This window comes from Lissotriton vulgaris, chromosome 11 (genome assembly GCF_964263255.1).
Source record: "Lissotriton vulgaris chromosome 11, aLisVul1.2, whole genome shotgun sequence".
In the NCBI taxonomy this organism is placed as follows: domain Eukaryota; kingdom Metazoa; phylum Chordata; class Amphibia; order Caudata; family Salamandridae; genus Lissotriton; species Lissotriton vulgaris.
Window position 1 is genome coordinate 483,939,728 of NC_141699.1, and position 15,957 is coordinate 483,955,684.

The window sequence follows — 15,957 nt, forward strand, 5'->3', positions numbered from 1 at the left end:
GGGCCTAGAGATTCGCTGGGAGCAGTCAGGACTAGCAGTGATGAAGTCGGGAGTAGCCCACAGGAGACGGGTGCAGCACGGAAAGTGCGGCGCGCACCAATGCAAAGTCAATGGTGCGTAAAAGTTGGATAAAGTGAATTAAATGATACTTCCGCTGAACCTAGGAACACAAAACTTTAGACACAGACCCTAGAGGTGTGTACCAGTGTAAGGACACCGGCGTTGCAAAGTTACCTCACCCACAGGCCGTGGGTGCACAGGGTCGAAGTGGCGTCGGGTTCTGTCACGCAGGTTCTTGGTGCTTGAAGCTGTTGCAGCTGCAGGCGCTGTGAAGCAGAAGTGTCCGGTGCGATCCAAGGGTGGATCGAAGTAGAAAAGTACCTGAAAGCAGAGGGGACAGAGTCTGGGTCACTCAGCAGTGACCAGGGTGGAACCAGGACGGAACCAGGCAATGTCGGGCGCAATCAGGCGGTTGTCGATAGGCTTCTCTCCGCTGTCACGTGGGCTCTGGGGCATCTGCGACGTCCAGGAGCAGGTCACGATCTGTCCCACGTAGGCTCTCGCCGTCAGCACCGTCGGCTTCAAGATTGCAGCAAACAGCACTTGGCAAAAGCAATCCACGCAGGACCGGGAGATTGCTTATCACTCGAACCAGGAGGGTCAGAGTGGGTGCTCCTTTTCACAGGAGCTGGTGCAGATCTGGAGCAACCAGAAAAGCAAGTCGTATTTCAAGTTTCGTCGGCACAGGGGCCACAAGCCAGCTGGCAAGTGACCGGGCCAACGCGTCGAGCGCACACAAGCAGAAGGGCCCCACGCAGCACTCGTCGAGTGTGGAGGGGTGAGCTTTGGGGCAAGTGGAGCTCGGGGCTGGGGCTTCTCAAACCCCGGTGTACAGCTTCGAGGGTCACTCGTGGGCTGCACGGTCAGCGTCTCGTGGCCTTTTCAAGATGGCGTGCCCCACGCTTCCGGTCGCCTCCACGGGTCTCAGCTCTGCAGGGACTGTGGATCGGGCAGGTAGAAGGCAGGCAAGCTTGATCTCGTCGATCTCTGTCGCTCGAGTTCCGGCGGGAACTGCAACAAAGCAAGGGTCGAGGGCTGGATGGTGCCTGTTTGCACAGGGTGGTCACTCCTTGACCACAAGGGAGATTCTTCAGTCTTCTCACGTCGTGTAGAAAGTCGAAGGGTCCAGATTTCGTTTCTTATGTTTCTTCAGGATGATCTGAAGTCCGTTGGGACTGCTCCCCCTCTTATTCGAATCTAGGGGGTTGGACATCCTGCTAGGTCCCCTCCTATGGGTGGGACCCAGGAAGGGGGTGGTTACACCCCTCTCCTTTGATCCTGGCCGCGCGGGGACAGGGGCTGGGAGGCCCCAGAACCGGTTTGGCCGGATCCTGCAAGGGGCAGCCTTGTGCTCCCCAGGCAGTGTCTGGTTTCTTTGAAACCTCCCTACTCCAATCCACTATCTCCTGTCTGGGGTGGTTTGACACCGCCCTGTGACAGGAAACTCTTTGTCCAGGCCTCCTCTGCCGGGTTTCGGTCAGCAGCAGGAGGCCAGACCCGTGTCTGTGGCAGGGGCATCCATTTTGTGGATCTGAGGCTCATTTTAAATCAACCGCGTTTCAGTAAAGTAACATGTCTTCTCCCTCTAGAAGGGTGGAATGCTACCCCCGTCGCCAGAACTGGCGAGGGGGTAGTATTCCAATTCGTATGACACCTTACACGACATGTTTTGATAAAGCCAAACCAAAGTTGCTATATAACCGCAAGGATTATAAGGCGCTTAAGAGTATATGGTATGGCATTATCCCGGATCAGCTTAGGGAGTTGTTCCCGACAGCTGCAGACAGGCTCAGCTCGTGCCAGAGCTCCATCTCACATAAAACCACGCACTCTGCCTCCAGGATTGATGAGGCCTTCCATAGGAGTGACTCACAGGCTATATATGTGTCCAGATATAGGTTTAGATATAGGTATACTATATCTAAGCAAGGGGTGATTACACCCACTTGCCCCAGCTGAGTGATCAGCCAGTTGTGTCAATTTAAGAACCCGCCAGGGGTGGCAAAAGCTATGCTTCAGCCCCTGGTAGGCCTTGGTGGCACCTATGCCCTGAGCACCTATAGTGCATGGTACAGGGGCTGACAAGGAGTCCATTTCCAATTGTGGTATGTACCTATAGCACATGTATTATAAATTTAGAGAGAGAACAGCAGGCTGGGGGTCTGATTAGCAGGCCCACAGCCCCAGTAAGTCGAAAACCAGTGAAGCAAAAAGCAAAAATTGGGGTGACCATAGGATAGCAGACCCTACTCTCCTACAACGCTTCATAAAAAAAGTACTCTTTTCATGACTTGTCTAGATCAGGCAGGACAGGTCCAGACTACGAACCCTTCCGAGCCACCTGCTCTCTAAAACACTTCCTGAGTGTGGAAATTGTCTCAATGTTTAAATCTAGTATGAGTTTTTGCAGTTTAACTCTGTGACTTGATGAGGATTGCGTAATGAGAAGTGAACATTTACTTAACTAAACCAAATTGTGTTCATGCAAAATCTCATGCCGCTGCAAGCAGGATTCAAACCTACGCGGAGAAACCCCATTGGATTTCAAGTCCAACGCCTTAACCACTCGGCCATCGCAGCTGCGTGAGTATGATGTCACTGTTGTCGTATACGAGCCATGCGCTACTCATGTCAGGTCGAGACCTAAAAAATAAAGTAACGGAAGGACGGGGCACATACCAGCAGTGCCCTGTTGTCCTCACTTATTTCGCATACTTTCATACAATTAATAAAAATAGCAATATGCATCACTCAAAATGAGTGACAGGGCACAGATGAGCGGTAATCAATCACTGCACATTTCTACCCTCGTTTCTATATATTACGGCGGTGGCAACGGGCCCTTAAGTGTACTCAGAAAGAGTCCAAAAGCCTAAACAAGACACGCTTCATAAAAAAAATTACTCATTTCGTAACTTGTCTAGATCAGGCAGGATAGGTCCAGACTACAAACCCTTCCGAGCCACCTGATCTCTAAAACACTTCCTAGGTGTGGAAATTGTTTTAATGTTTACATCTAGTTTGAGTTTTTGCCATTTAAGTCTGTGACTTGATGAGGATTGCGTAACGAGAAGTGAACATTTCCTTAACTAAACCAAATGGTGTTCATGCAAAATCATACTACGCTGCAAGCAGGATTCGAACCTGCGCAGGGAAACCCCATTGGATTTCGAGTCCAACGCCTTAACCACTCGGCCATCGCAGCTGCATGAGTATGATGTCACTGTTGTCGTATACGAGCCATGCTCTGCTCATGTCAGGCGGAGACCAAAAAAATAAAGTAACGGAAGGACGGGGCACGTACCAGCAGTGCCCTGTTGTCCTCGCTTATTTTGCATGCTTTCATACAATTAATAAAAATAGCAACATGCATCACTCAAAGTGAGTGAAAGGGCACAGATGAGTGGTAATCAATCACTGCATGTTTCTACCCTCTTTTCCCTATATTACGGCGGTGGTAACAGGCCCTTAAGTATACTATGAAAGAGTCCAAAAGCCTAAACAAGACATGCATCATAAAAAAAGTACTCTTTTCATGACTTGTCTAGATCAGGCAGGACAGGTCCAGACTACAAACCCTTCCGAGCCACCAGCTCTCTAAAACACTTCCTGGGTGTGGAAATTGTCTCAATGTTTACATCTAGTTTGAGTTTTTTCCATTTAACTCTGTGACTTGATGAGGATTGCGAACAAGAAGTGAACATTTCCTTAACTAAACCAAATGGTGTTCATGCAAAATCACACTACGCTGCAAGCAGGATTCGAACCTGCGCAGGGAAACCCCATTGGATTTCGAGTCCAACGCCTTAACCACTCGGCCATCGCAGCTGCATGAGTATGATGTCACTGTTGTCGTATACGAGCCATACTCTGCTCATGTCAGGCCGAGACCAAAAAATAAAGTAACAGAAGGACGGGGCACGTACCAGCAGTGCCCTGTTGTCCTCACTTATTTTGCATGCTTTCATAAAATTAATAAAAATAGCAACATGCATCACTCAAAGTGAGTGAAAGGGCACAGATGAGTGGTAATCAATCATTGCTCATTTCTACCCTCTTTTCCCTATATTACAGCGGTGGTAACGGGCCCTTAAGTGTATTAAGAAAGAGTCCAAAAGCCTAAACAAGACACGCTTCACAAAAAAATAATTACTCTTTTCATGACTTGTCTAGATCATGCAGGACAGGTCCAGACTACGAACTCTTCCGAGGCACCTGCTCTCTAAAACACTTCCTGGGTGTGGAAATTGTCTCAATGTTTACATCTAGTTTGAGTTTTTGCCGTTTAACTCTGTGACTTGATGAGGATTGCGTAACAAGAAGTAAACATTTACTTAACTAAACCAAATGGTGTTCATGCAAAATCTCATGACGCTGCAAGCAGGATTCGAACCTACGCGGGGAAACCCCATTGGATTTCAAGTCCAACGCCTTAACCACTCGGCCATCGCAGCTGCGTGAGTATGATGTCACAGTTGTCGTATACGAGCCATGCACTACTCACGTCAGGCCGAGACATAAAAAATAAAGTAACAGAAGGACGGGGCACGTACCAGCAGTGCCCTGTTGTCCTCACTTATTTTGCATGCTTTCAGACAATTCATAAAAATAGCAATACGCATCACTCAAAGTGAGTGACAGGGCACCGATGAGCGGTAAACAATCACTGCACATTTCTATCCTCGTTTCCCTATATTACGGCGGTGGCAACGGGCCCTTAAGTGTACTCAGAAAGAGTCCAAAAGCTTAAACAAGACACGCTTCATAAAAAAAAGTACTCTTTTCATGACTTGTCTAGATCAGGCAGGACAGGTCCAGACTACGAACCCTTCCGAGCCACCTGCTCTCTAAAACACTTCCTGAGTGTGGAAATTGTCTCAATGTTTACATCTAGTTTGAGTTTTTGCAGTTTAACTCTGTGACTTGATGAGGATTGCGTAATGAGAAGTGAACATTTACTTAACTAAACCAAATGGTGTTCATGCAAAATCTCATGCCGCTGCAAGCAGGATTCAAATCTACACAGGGAAACCCTATTGGATTTCAAGTCCAACGCCTTAACCACTCGGCCATCGCAGCTGCGTGAGTATGATGTCACTGTTGTCGTATACGAGCCATGCGCTACTCATGTCAGGTCGAGACCTAAAAAATAAAGTAACGGAAGGACGGGGCACATACCAGCAGTGCCCTGTTGTCCTCACTTATTTCGCATACTTTCATACAATTAATAAAAATAGCAATATGCATCACTAAAAATGAGTGACAGGGCACAGATGAGCGGTAATCAACCACTGCACATTTCTACCCTCGTTTCCATGTATTACGGCGGTGGCAACGGGCCCTTAAGTGTACTCATAAAGAGTCCAAAAGCCTAAACAAGACACGCTTCATAAAAAAAATTACTCATTTCGTAACTTGTCTAGATCAGGCAGGATAGGTCCAGACTACAAACCCTTCCGAGCCACCTGCTCTCTAAAACACTTCCTAGGTGTGGAAATTGTTTCAATGTTTACATCTAGTTTGAGTTTTTGCCATTTAACTCTGTGACTTGATGAGGATTGCGACAGGAGAAGTGAACATTTCCTTAACTAAACCAAATGGTGTTCATGCAAAATCACACTACGCTGCAAGCAGGATTCGAACCTGCGCAGGGAAACCCCATTGGATTTCGAGTCCAAGGCCTTAACCACTCGGCCATCGCAGCTGCATGAGTATGATGTCACAGTTGTCGTATACGAGCCATGCTCTGCTCATGTCAGGCGGAGACCAAAAAAATAAAGTAACGGAAGGACGGGGCACGTACCAGCAGTGCCCTGTTGTCCTTCATTATTTTGCATGCTTTCATACAATTAATAAAAATAGCAACATGCATCACTCAAAGTGAGTGAAAGGGCACAGATGAGTGGTAATCAATCACTGTATGTTTCTACCCACTTTTCCCTATATTACGGCGGTGGTAACAGGCCCTTAAGTATACTAAGAAAGAGTCCAAAAGCCTAAACAAGACATGCATCATAAAAAAAAAGTACTCTTTTCATGACTTGTCTAGATCAGGCAGGACAGGTCCAGACTACAAACCCTTCTGAGCCACCAGCTCTCTAAAACACTTCCTGGGTGTGGAAATTGTCTCAATGTTTACTTCTAGTTTGAGTTTTTGCCATTTAACTCTGTGACTTGATGAGGATTGCGTAACGAGAAGTGATCATTTCCTTAACTAAACCAAATGGTGTTCATGCAAAATCACTCTACGCTGCAAGCAGGATTCGAACCTGCGCAGGGAAACCCCATTGGATTTCGAGTCCAACGCCTTAACCACTCGGCCATCGCAGCTGCATGAGTATGATGTCACTGTTGTCGTATACGAGCCATACTCTGCTCATGTCAGGCCGAGACCAAAAAATAAAGTAACAGAAGGACGGGGCACGTACCAGCAGTGCCCTGTTGTCCTCACTTATTTTGCATGCTTTCATACAATTAATAAAAATAGCAACATGCATCGCTCAAAGTGAGTGAAAAGGCACAGATGAGTGGTAATCAATCATTGCGCATTTCTACCCTCTTTTCCCTATATTACGGCGGTGGTGACGGGCCCTTAAGTGTACTAAGAAAGAGTCCAAAAGCCTAAACAAGACACGCTTCATAAAAAAATAATTACTCTTTTCATGACTTGTCTAGATCATGCAGGACAGGTCCAGACTACGAACCCTTCCGAGGCACCTGCTCTCTAAAACACTTCCTGGGTGTGGAAATTGTCTCAATGTTTACATCTAGTTTGAGTTTTTGCCGTTTAACTCTGTGACTTGATGAGGATTGCGTAACAAGAAGTAAACATTTAGTTAACTAAACCAAATGGTGTTCATGCAAAATCTCTTGACGCTGCAAGCAGAATTCGAACTTACGCGGAGAAACCCCATTGGATTTCAAGTCCAACGCCTTAACCACTCGGCCATCGCAGCTGCGTGAGTATGATGTCACAGTTGTCGTATACTAGCCATGCACTACTCACGTCAGGCCGAGACATAAAAAATAAAGTAACAGAAGGACGGGGCACGTACCAGCAGTGCCCTGTTGTCCTCACTTATTTTGCATGCTTTCATACAATTAATAAAAATAGCAATACGCATCACTCAAAGTGAGTGACAGGGCACCGATGAGCGGTAATCAATCACTGCACATTTCTATCCTCGTTTCCCTATATTACGGCGGTGGCAACGGGCCCTTAAGTGTACTCAGAAAGAGTCCAAAACACTTCCTGGGTGTGGAAATTGTCTCAATGTTTACATCTAGTTTGAGTTTTTGCCGTTTAACTCTGTGACTTGATGAGGATTGCGTAACAAGAAGTAAACATTTACTTAACTAAACCAAATGGTGTTCATGCAAAATCTCATGACGCTGCAAGCAGGTTTCGAACCTACGTGGGGAAACCCCATTGGATTTCAAGTCCAACGCCTTAACCACTCGGCCATCGCAGCTGCGTGAGTATGATGTCACTGTTGTCGTATACGAGCCCTGCGCTACTCATGTCAGGTCGAGACCTAAAAAATAAAGTAACGGAAGGACGGGGCACATACCATCAGTGCCCTGTTGTCCTCACTTATTTCGCATACTTTCATACAATTAATAAAAATAGCAATACGCATCACTCAAAGTGAGTGACAGGGCACCGATGAGCGGTAATCAATCACTGCACATTTCTATCCTCGTTTCCCTATATTACGGCGGTGGCAACGGGCCCTTAAGTGTACTCAGAAAGAGTCCAAAAGCTTAAAGAAGACACGCTTCATAAAAAAAAGTACTCTTTTCATGATTTGTCTAGATCAGGCAGGACAGGTCCAGACTACAAACCCTTCCGAGCCACCAGCTCTCTAAAACACTTCCTAGGTGTGGAAATTGTTTCAATGTTTACATCTAGTTTGAGTTTTTGCCGTTTAACTCTGTGACTTGATGAGGATTGCGTAACAAGAAGTAAACATTTACTTACCTAAACCAAATGGTGTTCATGCAAAATCTCATGACGCTGCAAGCAGGATTCGAACCTACGCGGGGAAACCCCATTGGATTTCAAGTCCAACGCCTTAACCACTCGGCCATCGCAGCTGCGTGAGTAGGATGTCCCAGTTGTCGTATACGAGCCATGCACTACTCACGTCAGGCCGAGACATAAAAAATAAAGTAACAGAAGGACGGGACACGTACCAGCAGTGCCCTGTTGTCCTCACTTATTTGGCATGCTTTCATACAATTAATAAAAATAGCAATACGCATCACTCAAAGTGAGTGACAGGGCACCGATGAGCGGTAATCAATCACTGCACATTTCTACCCTCGTTTCCATATATTACGGTGGTGGCAACGGGCCCTTAAGTGTACTTGGAAAGAGTCCAAAAGCCTAAACAAGACACGCTTCATAAAAAAAAATTACTCATTTCGTAACTTGTCTAGATCAGGCAGGATAGGTCCAGACTACAAACCCTTCCGAGCCACCTGCTCTCTAAAACACTTCCTAGGTGTGGAAATTGTTTCAATGTTTACATCTAGTTTGAGTTTTTGCCGTTTAACTCTGTGACTTGATGAGGATTGCGTAACAAGAAGTAAACATTTACTTAACTAACCCAAATGGTGTTCATGCAAAATCACACTACGCTGCAAGCAGGATTCGAACCTGCGCAGGGAAACCCCATTGGATTTCGAGTCCAACGCCTTAACCACTCGGCCATCGCAGCTGCATGAGTATGATGTCACTGTTGTCGTATACGAGCCATACTCTGCTCATGTCAGGCCGAGACCAAAAAATAAAGTAACAGAAGGACGGGGCACGTACCAGCAGTGCCCTGTTGTCCTCACTTATTTTGCATGCTTTCATACAATTAATAAAAATAGCAAGATGCATCACTCAAAGTGAGTGAAAAGGCACGGATGAGTGGTAATCAATCATTGCGCATTTCTACCCTCTTTTCCCTATATTACGGCGGTGGTAACGGGCCCTTAAGTGTACTAAGAAAGAGTCCAAAAGCCTAAACAAGACACGCTTCATAAAAAAATAATTACTCTTTTCATGACTTGTCTAGATCATGCAGGACAGGTCCAGACTACGAACCCTTCCGAGGCACCTGCTCTCTAAAACACTTCCTGGGTGTGGAAATTGTCTCAATGTTTACATCTAGTTTGAGTTTTTGCCGTTTAACTCTGTGACTTGATGAGGATTGCGTAACAAGAAGTAAACATTTACTTAACTAAACCAAATGGTGTTCATGCAAAATCTCATGACGCTGCAAGCAGGATTCGAACCTACGCGGGGAAACCCCATTGGATTTCAAGTCCAACGCCTTAACCACTCGGCCAACGCAGCTGCATGAGTATGATGTCACAGTTGTCGTATACTAGCCATGCACTACTCACGTCAGGCCGAGACATAAAAAATAAAGTAACAGAAGGACGGGGCACGTACCAGCAGTGCCCTGTTGTCCTCACTTATTTTGCATGCTTTCATACAATTAATAAAAATAGCAATACGCATCACTCAAAGTGAGTGACAGGGCACTGATGAGCGGTAATCAATCACTGCACATTTCTATACTCGTTTCCCTATATTACGGCGGTGGCAACGGGCCCTTAAGTGTACTCAGAAAGAGTCCAAAAGCTTAAACAAGACACGCTTCATAAAAAAAAGTACTCTTTTCATGACTTGTCTAGATCAGGTAGGACAGGTCCAGACTACGAACCCTTCCGAGCCACCTGCTCTCTAAAACACTTCCTGGGTGTGGAAATTGTCTCAACGTTTACATCTAGTTTGAGTTTTTGCAGTTTAACTCTGTGACTTGATGAGGATTGCGTAATGAGAAGTGAACATTAACTTAACTTAACCAAATAGTGTTCATGCAAAATCTCATGCCGCTGCAAGCAGGTTTCGAACCTACGTGGGGAAACCCCATTGGATTTCAAGTCCAACGCCTTAACCACTCGGCCATCGCAGCTGCGTGAGTATGATGTCACTGTTGTCGTATACGAGCCCTGCGCTACTCATGTCAGGTCGAGACCTAAAAAATAAAGTAACGGAAGGACGGGGCACATACCAGCAGTGCCCTGTTGTCCTCACTTATTTCGCATACTTTCATACAATTAATAAAAATAGCAATACGCATCACTCAAAGTGAGTGACAGGGCACCGATGAGCGGTAATCAATCACTGCACATTTCTATCCTTGTTTCCCTATATTACGGCGGTGGCAACAGGCCCTTAAGTGTACTCAGAAAGAGTCCAAAAGCTTAAAGAAGACACGCTTAATAAAAAAAGTACTCTTTTCATGACTTGTCTAGATCAGGCAGGGCAGGTCCAGACTACAAACCCTTCCGAGCCACCAGCTCTCTAAAACACTTCCTAGGTGTGGAAATTGTTTCAATGTTTACATCTAGTTTGAGTTTTTGCCGTTTAACTCTGTGACTTGATGAGGATTGCGTAACAAGAAGTAAACATTTACTTAACGAAACCAAATGGTGTTCATGCAAAATATCATGACGCTGCAAGCAGGATTCGAACCTACGCAGGGAAACCCCATTGGATTTCAAGTCCAACGCCTTAACCACTCGGCCATCGCAGCTGCGTAAGTATGATGTCACAGTTGTCGTATACAAGCCATGCACTACTCACGTCAGGCCGAGACATAAAACATAAAGTAACAGAAGGACGGGGCACGTACCAGCAGTGCCCTGTTGTCCTCACTTATTTTGCATGCTTTCATACAATTAATAAAAATAGCAATACGCATCACTCAAAATGAGTGACAGGGCACAGATGAGCGGTAATCAATCACTGCACATTTCTACCCTCGTTTCCCTATATTACGGCGGTGGCAACGGGCCCTTAAGTGTACTCAGAAAGAGTCCAAAAGCTTAAACAAGACACGCTTCATAAAAAAAAGTACTCTTTTCATGACTTGTCTAGATCAGGTAGGACAGGTCCAGACTACGAAACCTTCCGAGGCACCTGCTCTCTAAAACACTTCCTGGGTGTGGAAATTGTCTCAATGTTTACATCTAGTTTGAGTTTTTGCAGTTTAACTCTGTGACTTGATGAGGATTGCGTAATGAGAAGTGAACATTTACTTAACTTAACCAAATGGTGTTCATGCAAAATCTCATGCCGCTGCAAGCAGGATTCAAACCTACGTGGGGAAACCCCATTGGATTTCAAGTCCAACGCCTTAACCACTCGGCCATCGCAGCTGCGTGAGTATAATGTCACTGTTGTCGTATACAAGCCATGCGCTACTCATGTCAGGTCGAGACCTAAAAAATAAAGTAACGGAAGGACGGGGCACATACCAGCAGTGCCCTGTTGTCCTCACTTATTTCGCATACTTTCATACAATTAATAAAAATAGCAATATGCATCACTCAAAATGAGTGACAGGGCACAGATGAGCGGTAATCAATCACTGCACATTTCTACCCTCGTTTCTATATATTACGGCGGTGGCAACGGGCCCTTAAGTGTACTCAGAAAGAGTCCAAAAGCCTAAACAAGACACGCTTCATAAAAAAAATTACTCATTTCGTAACTTGTCTAGATCAGGCAGGATAGGTCCAGACTACAAACCCTTCCGAGCCACCTGCTCTCTAAAACACTTCCTAGGTGTGGAAATTGTTTTAATGTTTACATCTAGTTTGAGTTTTTGCCATTTAACTCTGTGACTTGATGAGGATTGCGTAACGAGAAGTGAACATTTCCTTAACTAAACCAAATGGTGTTCATGCAAAATCATACTACGCTGCAAGCAGGATTCGAACCTGTACAGGGAAACCCCATTGGATTTCGAGTCCAACGCCTTAACCACTCGGCCATCGCAGCTGCATGAGTATGATGTCACTGTTGTCGTATACGAGCCATGCTCTGCTCATGTCAGGCGGAGACCAAAAAAATAAAGTACCGGAAGGACGGGGCACGTACCAGCAGTGCCCTGTTGTCCCCGCTTATTTTGCATGCTTTCATACAATTAATAAAAATAGCAACATGCATCACTCAAAGTGAGTGAAAGGGCACAGATGAGTGGTAATCAATCACTGCATGTTTCTACCCACTTTTCCCTATATTACGGCGGTGGTAACAGGCCCTTAAGTGTACTATGAAAGAGTCCAAAAGCCTAAACAAGACATGCATCATAAAAAAAGTACTCTTTTCATGACTTGTCTAGATCAGGCAGGACAGGTCCAGACTACAAACCCTTCTGAGCCACCAGCTCTCTAAAACACTTCCTGGGTGTGGAAATTGTCTCAATGTTTACATCTAGTTTGAGTTTTTTCCATTTAACTCTGTAACTTGATGAGGATTGTGAACAAGAAGTGAACATTTCCTTAACTAAACCAAATGGTGTTCATGCAAAATCACACTACGCTGCAAGCAGGATTCTAACCTGTGCAGGGAAACCCCATTGGATTTCGAGTCCAACGCCTTAACCACTCGGCCATCGCAGCTGCATGAGTATGATGTCACTGTTGTCGTATACGAGCCATACTCTGCTCATGTCAGGCCGAGACCAAAAAATAAAGTAACAGAAGGACGGGGCACGTACCAGCAGTGCCCTGTTGTCCTCACTTATTTTGCATGCTTTCATACAATTAATAAAAATAGCAACATGCATCACTCAAAGTGAGTGAAAGGGCACAGATGAGTGGTAATCAATCATTGCGCATTTCTACCCTCTTTTCCCTATATTACGGCGGTGGTAACGGGCCCTTAAGTGTACTCAGAAAGAGTCCAAAAGCCTAAACAAGACACGCTTCATAAAAAAATAATTACTCTTTTCATGACTTGTCTAGATCATGCAGGACAGGTCCAGACTACGAACCCTTCCGAGGCACCTGCTCTCTAAAACACTTCCTGGGTGTGGAAATTGTCTCAATGTTTACATCTAGTTTGAGTTTTTGCCGTTTAACTCTGTGACTTGATGAGGATTGCGTAACAAGAAGTAAACATTTAGTTAACTAAACCAAATGGTGTTCATGCAAAATCTCTTGACGCTGCAAGCAGAATTCGAACTTACGCGGAGAAACCCCATTGGATTTCAAGTCCAACGCCTTAACCACTCGGCCATCGCAGCTGCGTGAGTATGATGTCACAGTTGTCGTATACTAGCCATGCACTACTCACGTCAGGCCGAGACATAAAAAATAAAGTAACAGAAGGACGGGGCACGTACCAGCAGTGCCCTGGTGTCCTCACTTATTTTGCATGCTTTCATACAATTAATAAAAATAGCAATACGCATCACTCAAAGTGAGTGACAGGGCACCGATGAGCGGTAATCAATCACTGCACATTTCTATCCTCGTTTCCCTATATTACGGCGGTGGCAACGGGCCCTTAAGTGTACTCAGAAAGAGTCCAAAACACTTCCTGGGTGTGGAAATTGTCTCAATGTTTACATCTAGTTTGAGTTTTTGCAGTTTAACTCTGTGACTTGATGAGGATTACGTAATGAGAAGTGAACATTAACTTAACCTAACCAAATAGTGTTCATGCAAAATCTCATGCCGCTGCAAGCAGGTTTCGAACCTACGTGGGGAAACCCCATTGGATTTCAAGTCCAACGCCTTAACCACTCGGCCATCGCAGCTGCGTGAGTATGATGTCACAGTTGTCGTATACTAGCCATGCACTATTCACGTCAGGCCGAGACATAAAAAATAAAGTAACAGAAGGACGGGGCACGTACCAGCAGTGCCCTGTTGTCCTCACTTATTTTGCATGCTTTCATACAATTAATAAAAAATGGCAATACGCATCACTCAAAGTGAGTGACAGGGCACCGATGAGCGGTAATCAATCACTGCACATTTCTATCCTCGTTTCCCTATATTACGGCGGTGGCAACGTGCCCTTAAGTGTACTCAGAAAGAGTCCAAAAGCTTAAACAAGACGCGCTTCATAAAAAAAAGTATTCTTTTCATGACTTGTCTAGATCAGGTCCAGACTACGAACCCTTCCGAGCCACCTGCTCTCTAAAACACTTCCTGGGTGTGGAAATTGTCTCAATGTTTACATCTAGTTTGAGTTTTTGCAGTTTAACTCTGTGACTTGATGAGGATTGCGTAATGAGAAGTGAACATTAACTTAACTTAACCAAATAGTGTTCATGCAAAATCTCATGCCGCTGCAAGCAGGTTTCGAACCTACGTGGGGAAACCCCATTGGATTTCAAGTCCAACGCCTTAACCACTCGGCCATCGCAGCTGCGTGAGTATGATGTCACTGTTGTCGTATACGAGCCCTGCGCTACTCATGTCAGGTCGAGACCTAAAAAATAAAGTAACGGAAGGACGGGGCACATACCAGCAGTGCCCTGTTGTCCTCACTTATTTCGCATACTTTCATACAATTAATAAAAATAGCAATATGCATCACTCAACATGAGTGACAGGGCACAGATGAGCGGTAATCAATCACTGCACATTTCTACCCTCGTTTCTATATATTACGGCGGTGGCAACGGGCCCTTAAGTGTACTCAGAAAGAGTCCAAAAGCCTAAACAAGACACGCTTCATAAAAAAAATTACTCATTTCGTAACTTGTCTAGATCAGGCAGGATAGGTCCAGACTACAAACCCTTCCGAGCCACCTGCTCTCTAAAACACTTCCTAGGTGTGGAAATTGTTTTAATGTTTACATCTAGTTTGAGTTTTTGCCATTTAACTCTGTGACTTGATGAGGATTGCGTAACGAGAAGTGAACATTTCCTTAACTAAACCAAATGGTGTTCATGTAAAATCACACTACGCTGCAAGCAATATTCAAACCTGCGCAGGGAAACCCCATTGGATTTCGAGTCCAACGCCTTAACCACTCGGCCATCGCAGCTGCATGAGTATGATGTCACTGTTGTCGTATACGAGCCATACACTGCTCATGTCAGGCCGAGACCAAAAAATAAAGTAACAGAAGGACGGGGCACGTACCAGCAGTGCCCTGTTGTCCTCACTTATTTTGCATGCTTTCATACAATTAATAAAAATAGCAACATGCATCACTCAAAGTGAGTGAAAGGGCACAGATGAGTGGTAATCAATCATTGCGCATTTCTACCCTCTTTTCCCTATATTACAGAGGTGGTAACGGGCCCTCAAGTGTACTAAGAAAGAGTCCAAAAGCCTAAACAAGACACGCTTCATAAAAAAATAATTACTCTTTTCATGACTTGTCTAGATCATGCAGGACAGGTCCAGACTACGAACTCTTCCGAGGCACCTGCTCTCTAAAACACTTCCTGGGTGTGGAAATTGTCTCAATGTTTACATCTAGTTTGAGTTTTTGCCGTTTAACTCTGTGACTTGATGAGGATTGCGTAACAAGAAGTAAACATTTACTTAACTAAACCAAATGGTGTTCATGCAAAATCTCATGACGCTGCAAGCAGGATTCGAACCTACGCGGGGAAACCCCATTGGATTTCAAGTCCAACGCCTTAACCACTCGGCCATCGCAGCTGCGTGAGTATGATGTCACAGTTGTCGTATACGAGCCATGCACTACTCACGTCAGGCCGAGACATAAAAAATAAAGTAACAGAAGGACGGGGCACGTACCAGCAGTGCCCTGTTGTCCTCACTTATTTTGCATACTTTCATACAATTAATAAAAATAGCAATATGCATCACTCAAAATGAGTGACAGGGCACAGATGAGCGGTAATCAACCACTGCACATTTCTACCCTCGTTTCCATATATTACGGCGGTGGCAACGGGCCCTTAAGTGTACTCAGAAAGAGTCCAAAAGCCTAAACAAGACACGCTTCATAAAAAAAATTACTCATTTCGTAACTTGTCTAGATCAGGCAGGATAGGTCCAGACTACAAACCCTTCCGAGCCACCTGCTCTCTAAAACACTTCCTAGGTGTGGA

At 45.2% G+C, this 15,957-nt stretch overlaps 18 non-coding genes across 18 annotated transcripts; all 18 read right to left on the reverse strand.

Moving 5' to 3' along the window:
* Positions 1–3,183: 3,183 nt before the first annotated feature.
* TRNAS-CGA (transfer RNA serine (anticodon CGA)) lies at positions 3,184–3,265 on the reverse strand. Its single transcript has one exon. It is a non-coding gene; the product is annotated as a tRNA-Ser (tRNA).
* A 541-nt stretch (positions 3,266–3,806) lies between these two features.
* TRNAS-CGA (transfer RNA serine (anticodon CGA)) lies at positions 3,807–3,888 on the reverse strand. Its single transcript has one exon. It is a non-coding gene; the product is annotated as a tRNA-Ser (tRNA).
* Positions 3,889–4,432: 544 nt separating this feature from the next.
* TRNAS-UGA (transfer RNA serine (anticodon UGA)) lies at positions 4,433–4,514 on the reverse strand. Its single transcript has one exon. It is a non-coding gene; the product is annotated as a tRNA-Ser (tRNA).
* Positions 4,515–5,682: 1,168 nt separating this feature from the next.
* Positions 5,683–5,764, reverse strand: TRNAS-CGA (transfer RNA serine (anticodon CGA)). The gene has a single exon. It is a non-coding gene; the product is annotated as a tRNA-Ser (tRNA).
* Positions 5,765–6,308: 544 nt separating this feature from the next.
* On the reverse strand, positions 6,309–6,390 carry TRNAS-CGA (transfer RNA serine (anticodon CGA)). The gene has a single exon. It is a non-coding gene; the product is annotated as a tRNA-Ser (tRNA).
* A 1,060-nt stretch (positions 6,391–7,450) lies between these two features.
* Positions 7,451–7,532, reverse strand: TRNAS-UGA (transfer RNA serine (anticodon UGA)). The gene has a single exon. It is a non-coding gene; the product is annotated as a tRNA-Ser (tRNA).
* Positions 7,533–8,075: 543 nt separating this feature from the next.
* TRNAS-UGA (transfer RNA serine (anticodon UGA)) lies at positions 8,076–8,157 on the reverse strand. The gene has a single exon. It is a non-coding gene; the product is annotated as a tRNA-Ser (tRNA).
* A 544-nt stretch (positions 8,158–8,701) lies between these two features.
* On the reverse strand, positions 8,702–8,783 carry TRNAS-CGA (transfer RNA serine (anticodon CGA)). The gene has a single exon. It is a non-coding gene; the product is annotated as a tRNA-Ser (tRNA).
* A 544-nt stretch (positions 8,784–9,327) lies between these two features.
* Positions 9,328–9,409, reverse strand: TRNAS-UGA (transfer RNA serine (anticodon UGA)). Its single transcript has one exon. It is a non-coding gene; the product is annotated as a tRNA-Ser (tRNA).
* Positions 9,410–9,952: 543 nt separating this feature from the next.
* TRNAS-UGA (transfer RNA serine (anticodon UGA)) lies at positions 9,953–10,034 on the reverse strand. Its single transcript has one exon. It is a non-coding gene; the product is annotated as a tRNA-Ser (tRNA).
* Positions 10,035–10,576: 542 nt separating this feature from the next.
* On the reverse strand, positions 10,577–10,658 carry TRNAS-UGA (transfer RNA serine (anticodon UGA)). The gene has a single exon. It is a non-coding gene; the product is annotated as a tRNA-Ser (tRNA).
* Positions 10,659–11,201: 543 nt separating this feature from the next.
* On the reverse strand, positions 11,202–11,283 carry TRNAS-UGA (transfer RNA serine (anticodon UGA)). The gene has a single exon. It is a non-coding gene; the product is annotated as a tRNA-Ser (tRNA).
* Positions 11,284–11,826: 543 nt separating this feature from the next.
* On the reverse strand, positions 11,827–11,908 carry TRNAS-CGA (transfer RNA serine (anticodon CGA)). The gene has a single exon. It is a non-coding gene; the product is annotated as a tRNA-Ser (tRNA).
* A 541-nt stretch (positions 11,909–12,449) lies between these two features.
* On the reverse strand, positions 12,450–12,531 carry TRNAS-CGA (transfer RNA serine (anticodon CGA)). The gene has a single exon. It is a non-coding gene; the product is annotated as a tRNA-Ser (tRNA).
* A 1,060-nt stretch (positions 12,532–13,591) lies between these two features.
* On the reverse strand, positions 13,592–13,673 carry TRNAS-UGA (transfer RNA serine (anticodon UGA)). The gene has a single exon. It is a non-coding gene; the product is annotated as a tRNA-Ser (tRNA).
* A 535-nt stretch (positions 13,674–14,208) lies between these two features.
* On the reverse strand, positions 14,209–14,290 carry TRNAS-UGA (transfer RNA serine (anticodon UGA)). The gene has a single exon. It is a non-coding gene; the product is annotated as a tRNA-Ser (tRNA).
* Positions 14,291–14,833: 543 nt separating this feature from the next.
* On the reverse strand, positions 14,834–14,915 carry TRNAS-CGA (transfer RNA serine (anticodon CGA)). The gene has a single exon. It is a non-coding gene; the product is annotated as a tRNA-Ser (tRNA).
* A 544-nt stretch (positions 14,916–15,459) lies between these two features.
* On the reverse strand, positions 15,460–15,541 carry TRNAS-UGA (transfer RNA serine (anticodon UGA)). The gene has a single exon. It is a non-coding gene; the product is annotated as a tRNA-Ser (tRNA).
* Between the last annotated feature and the right edge of the window lie 416 nt (positions 15,542–15,957).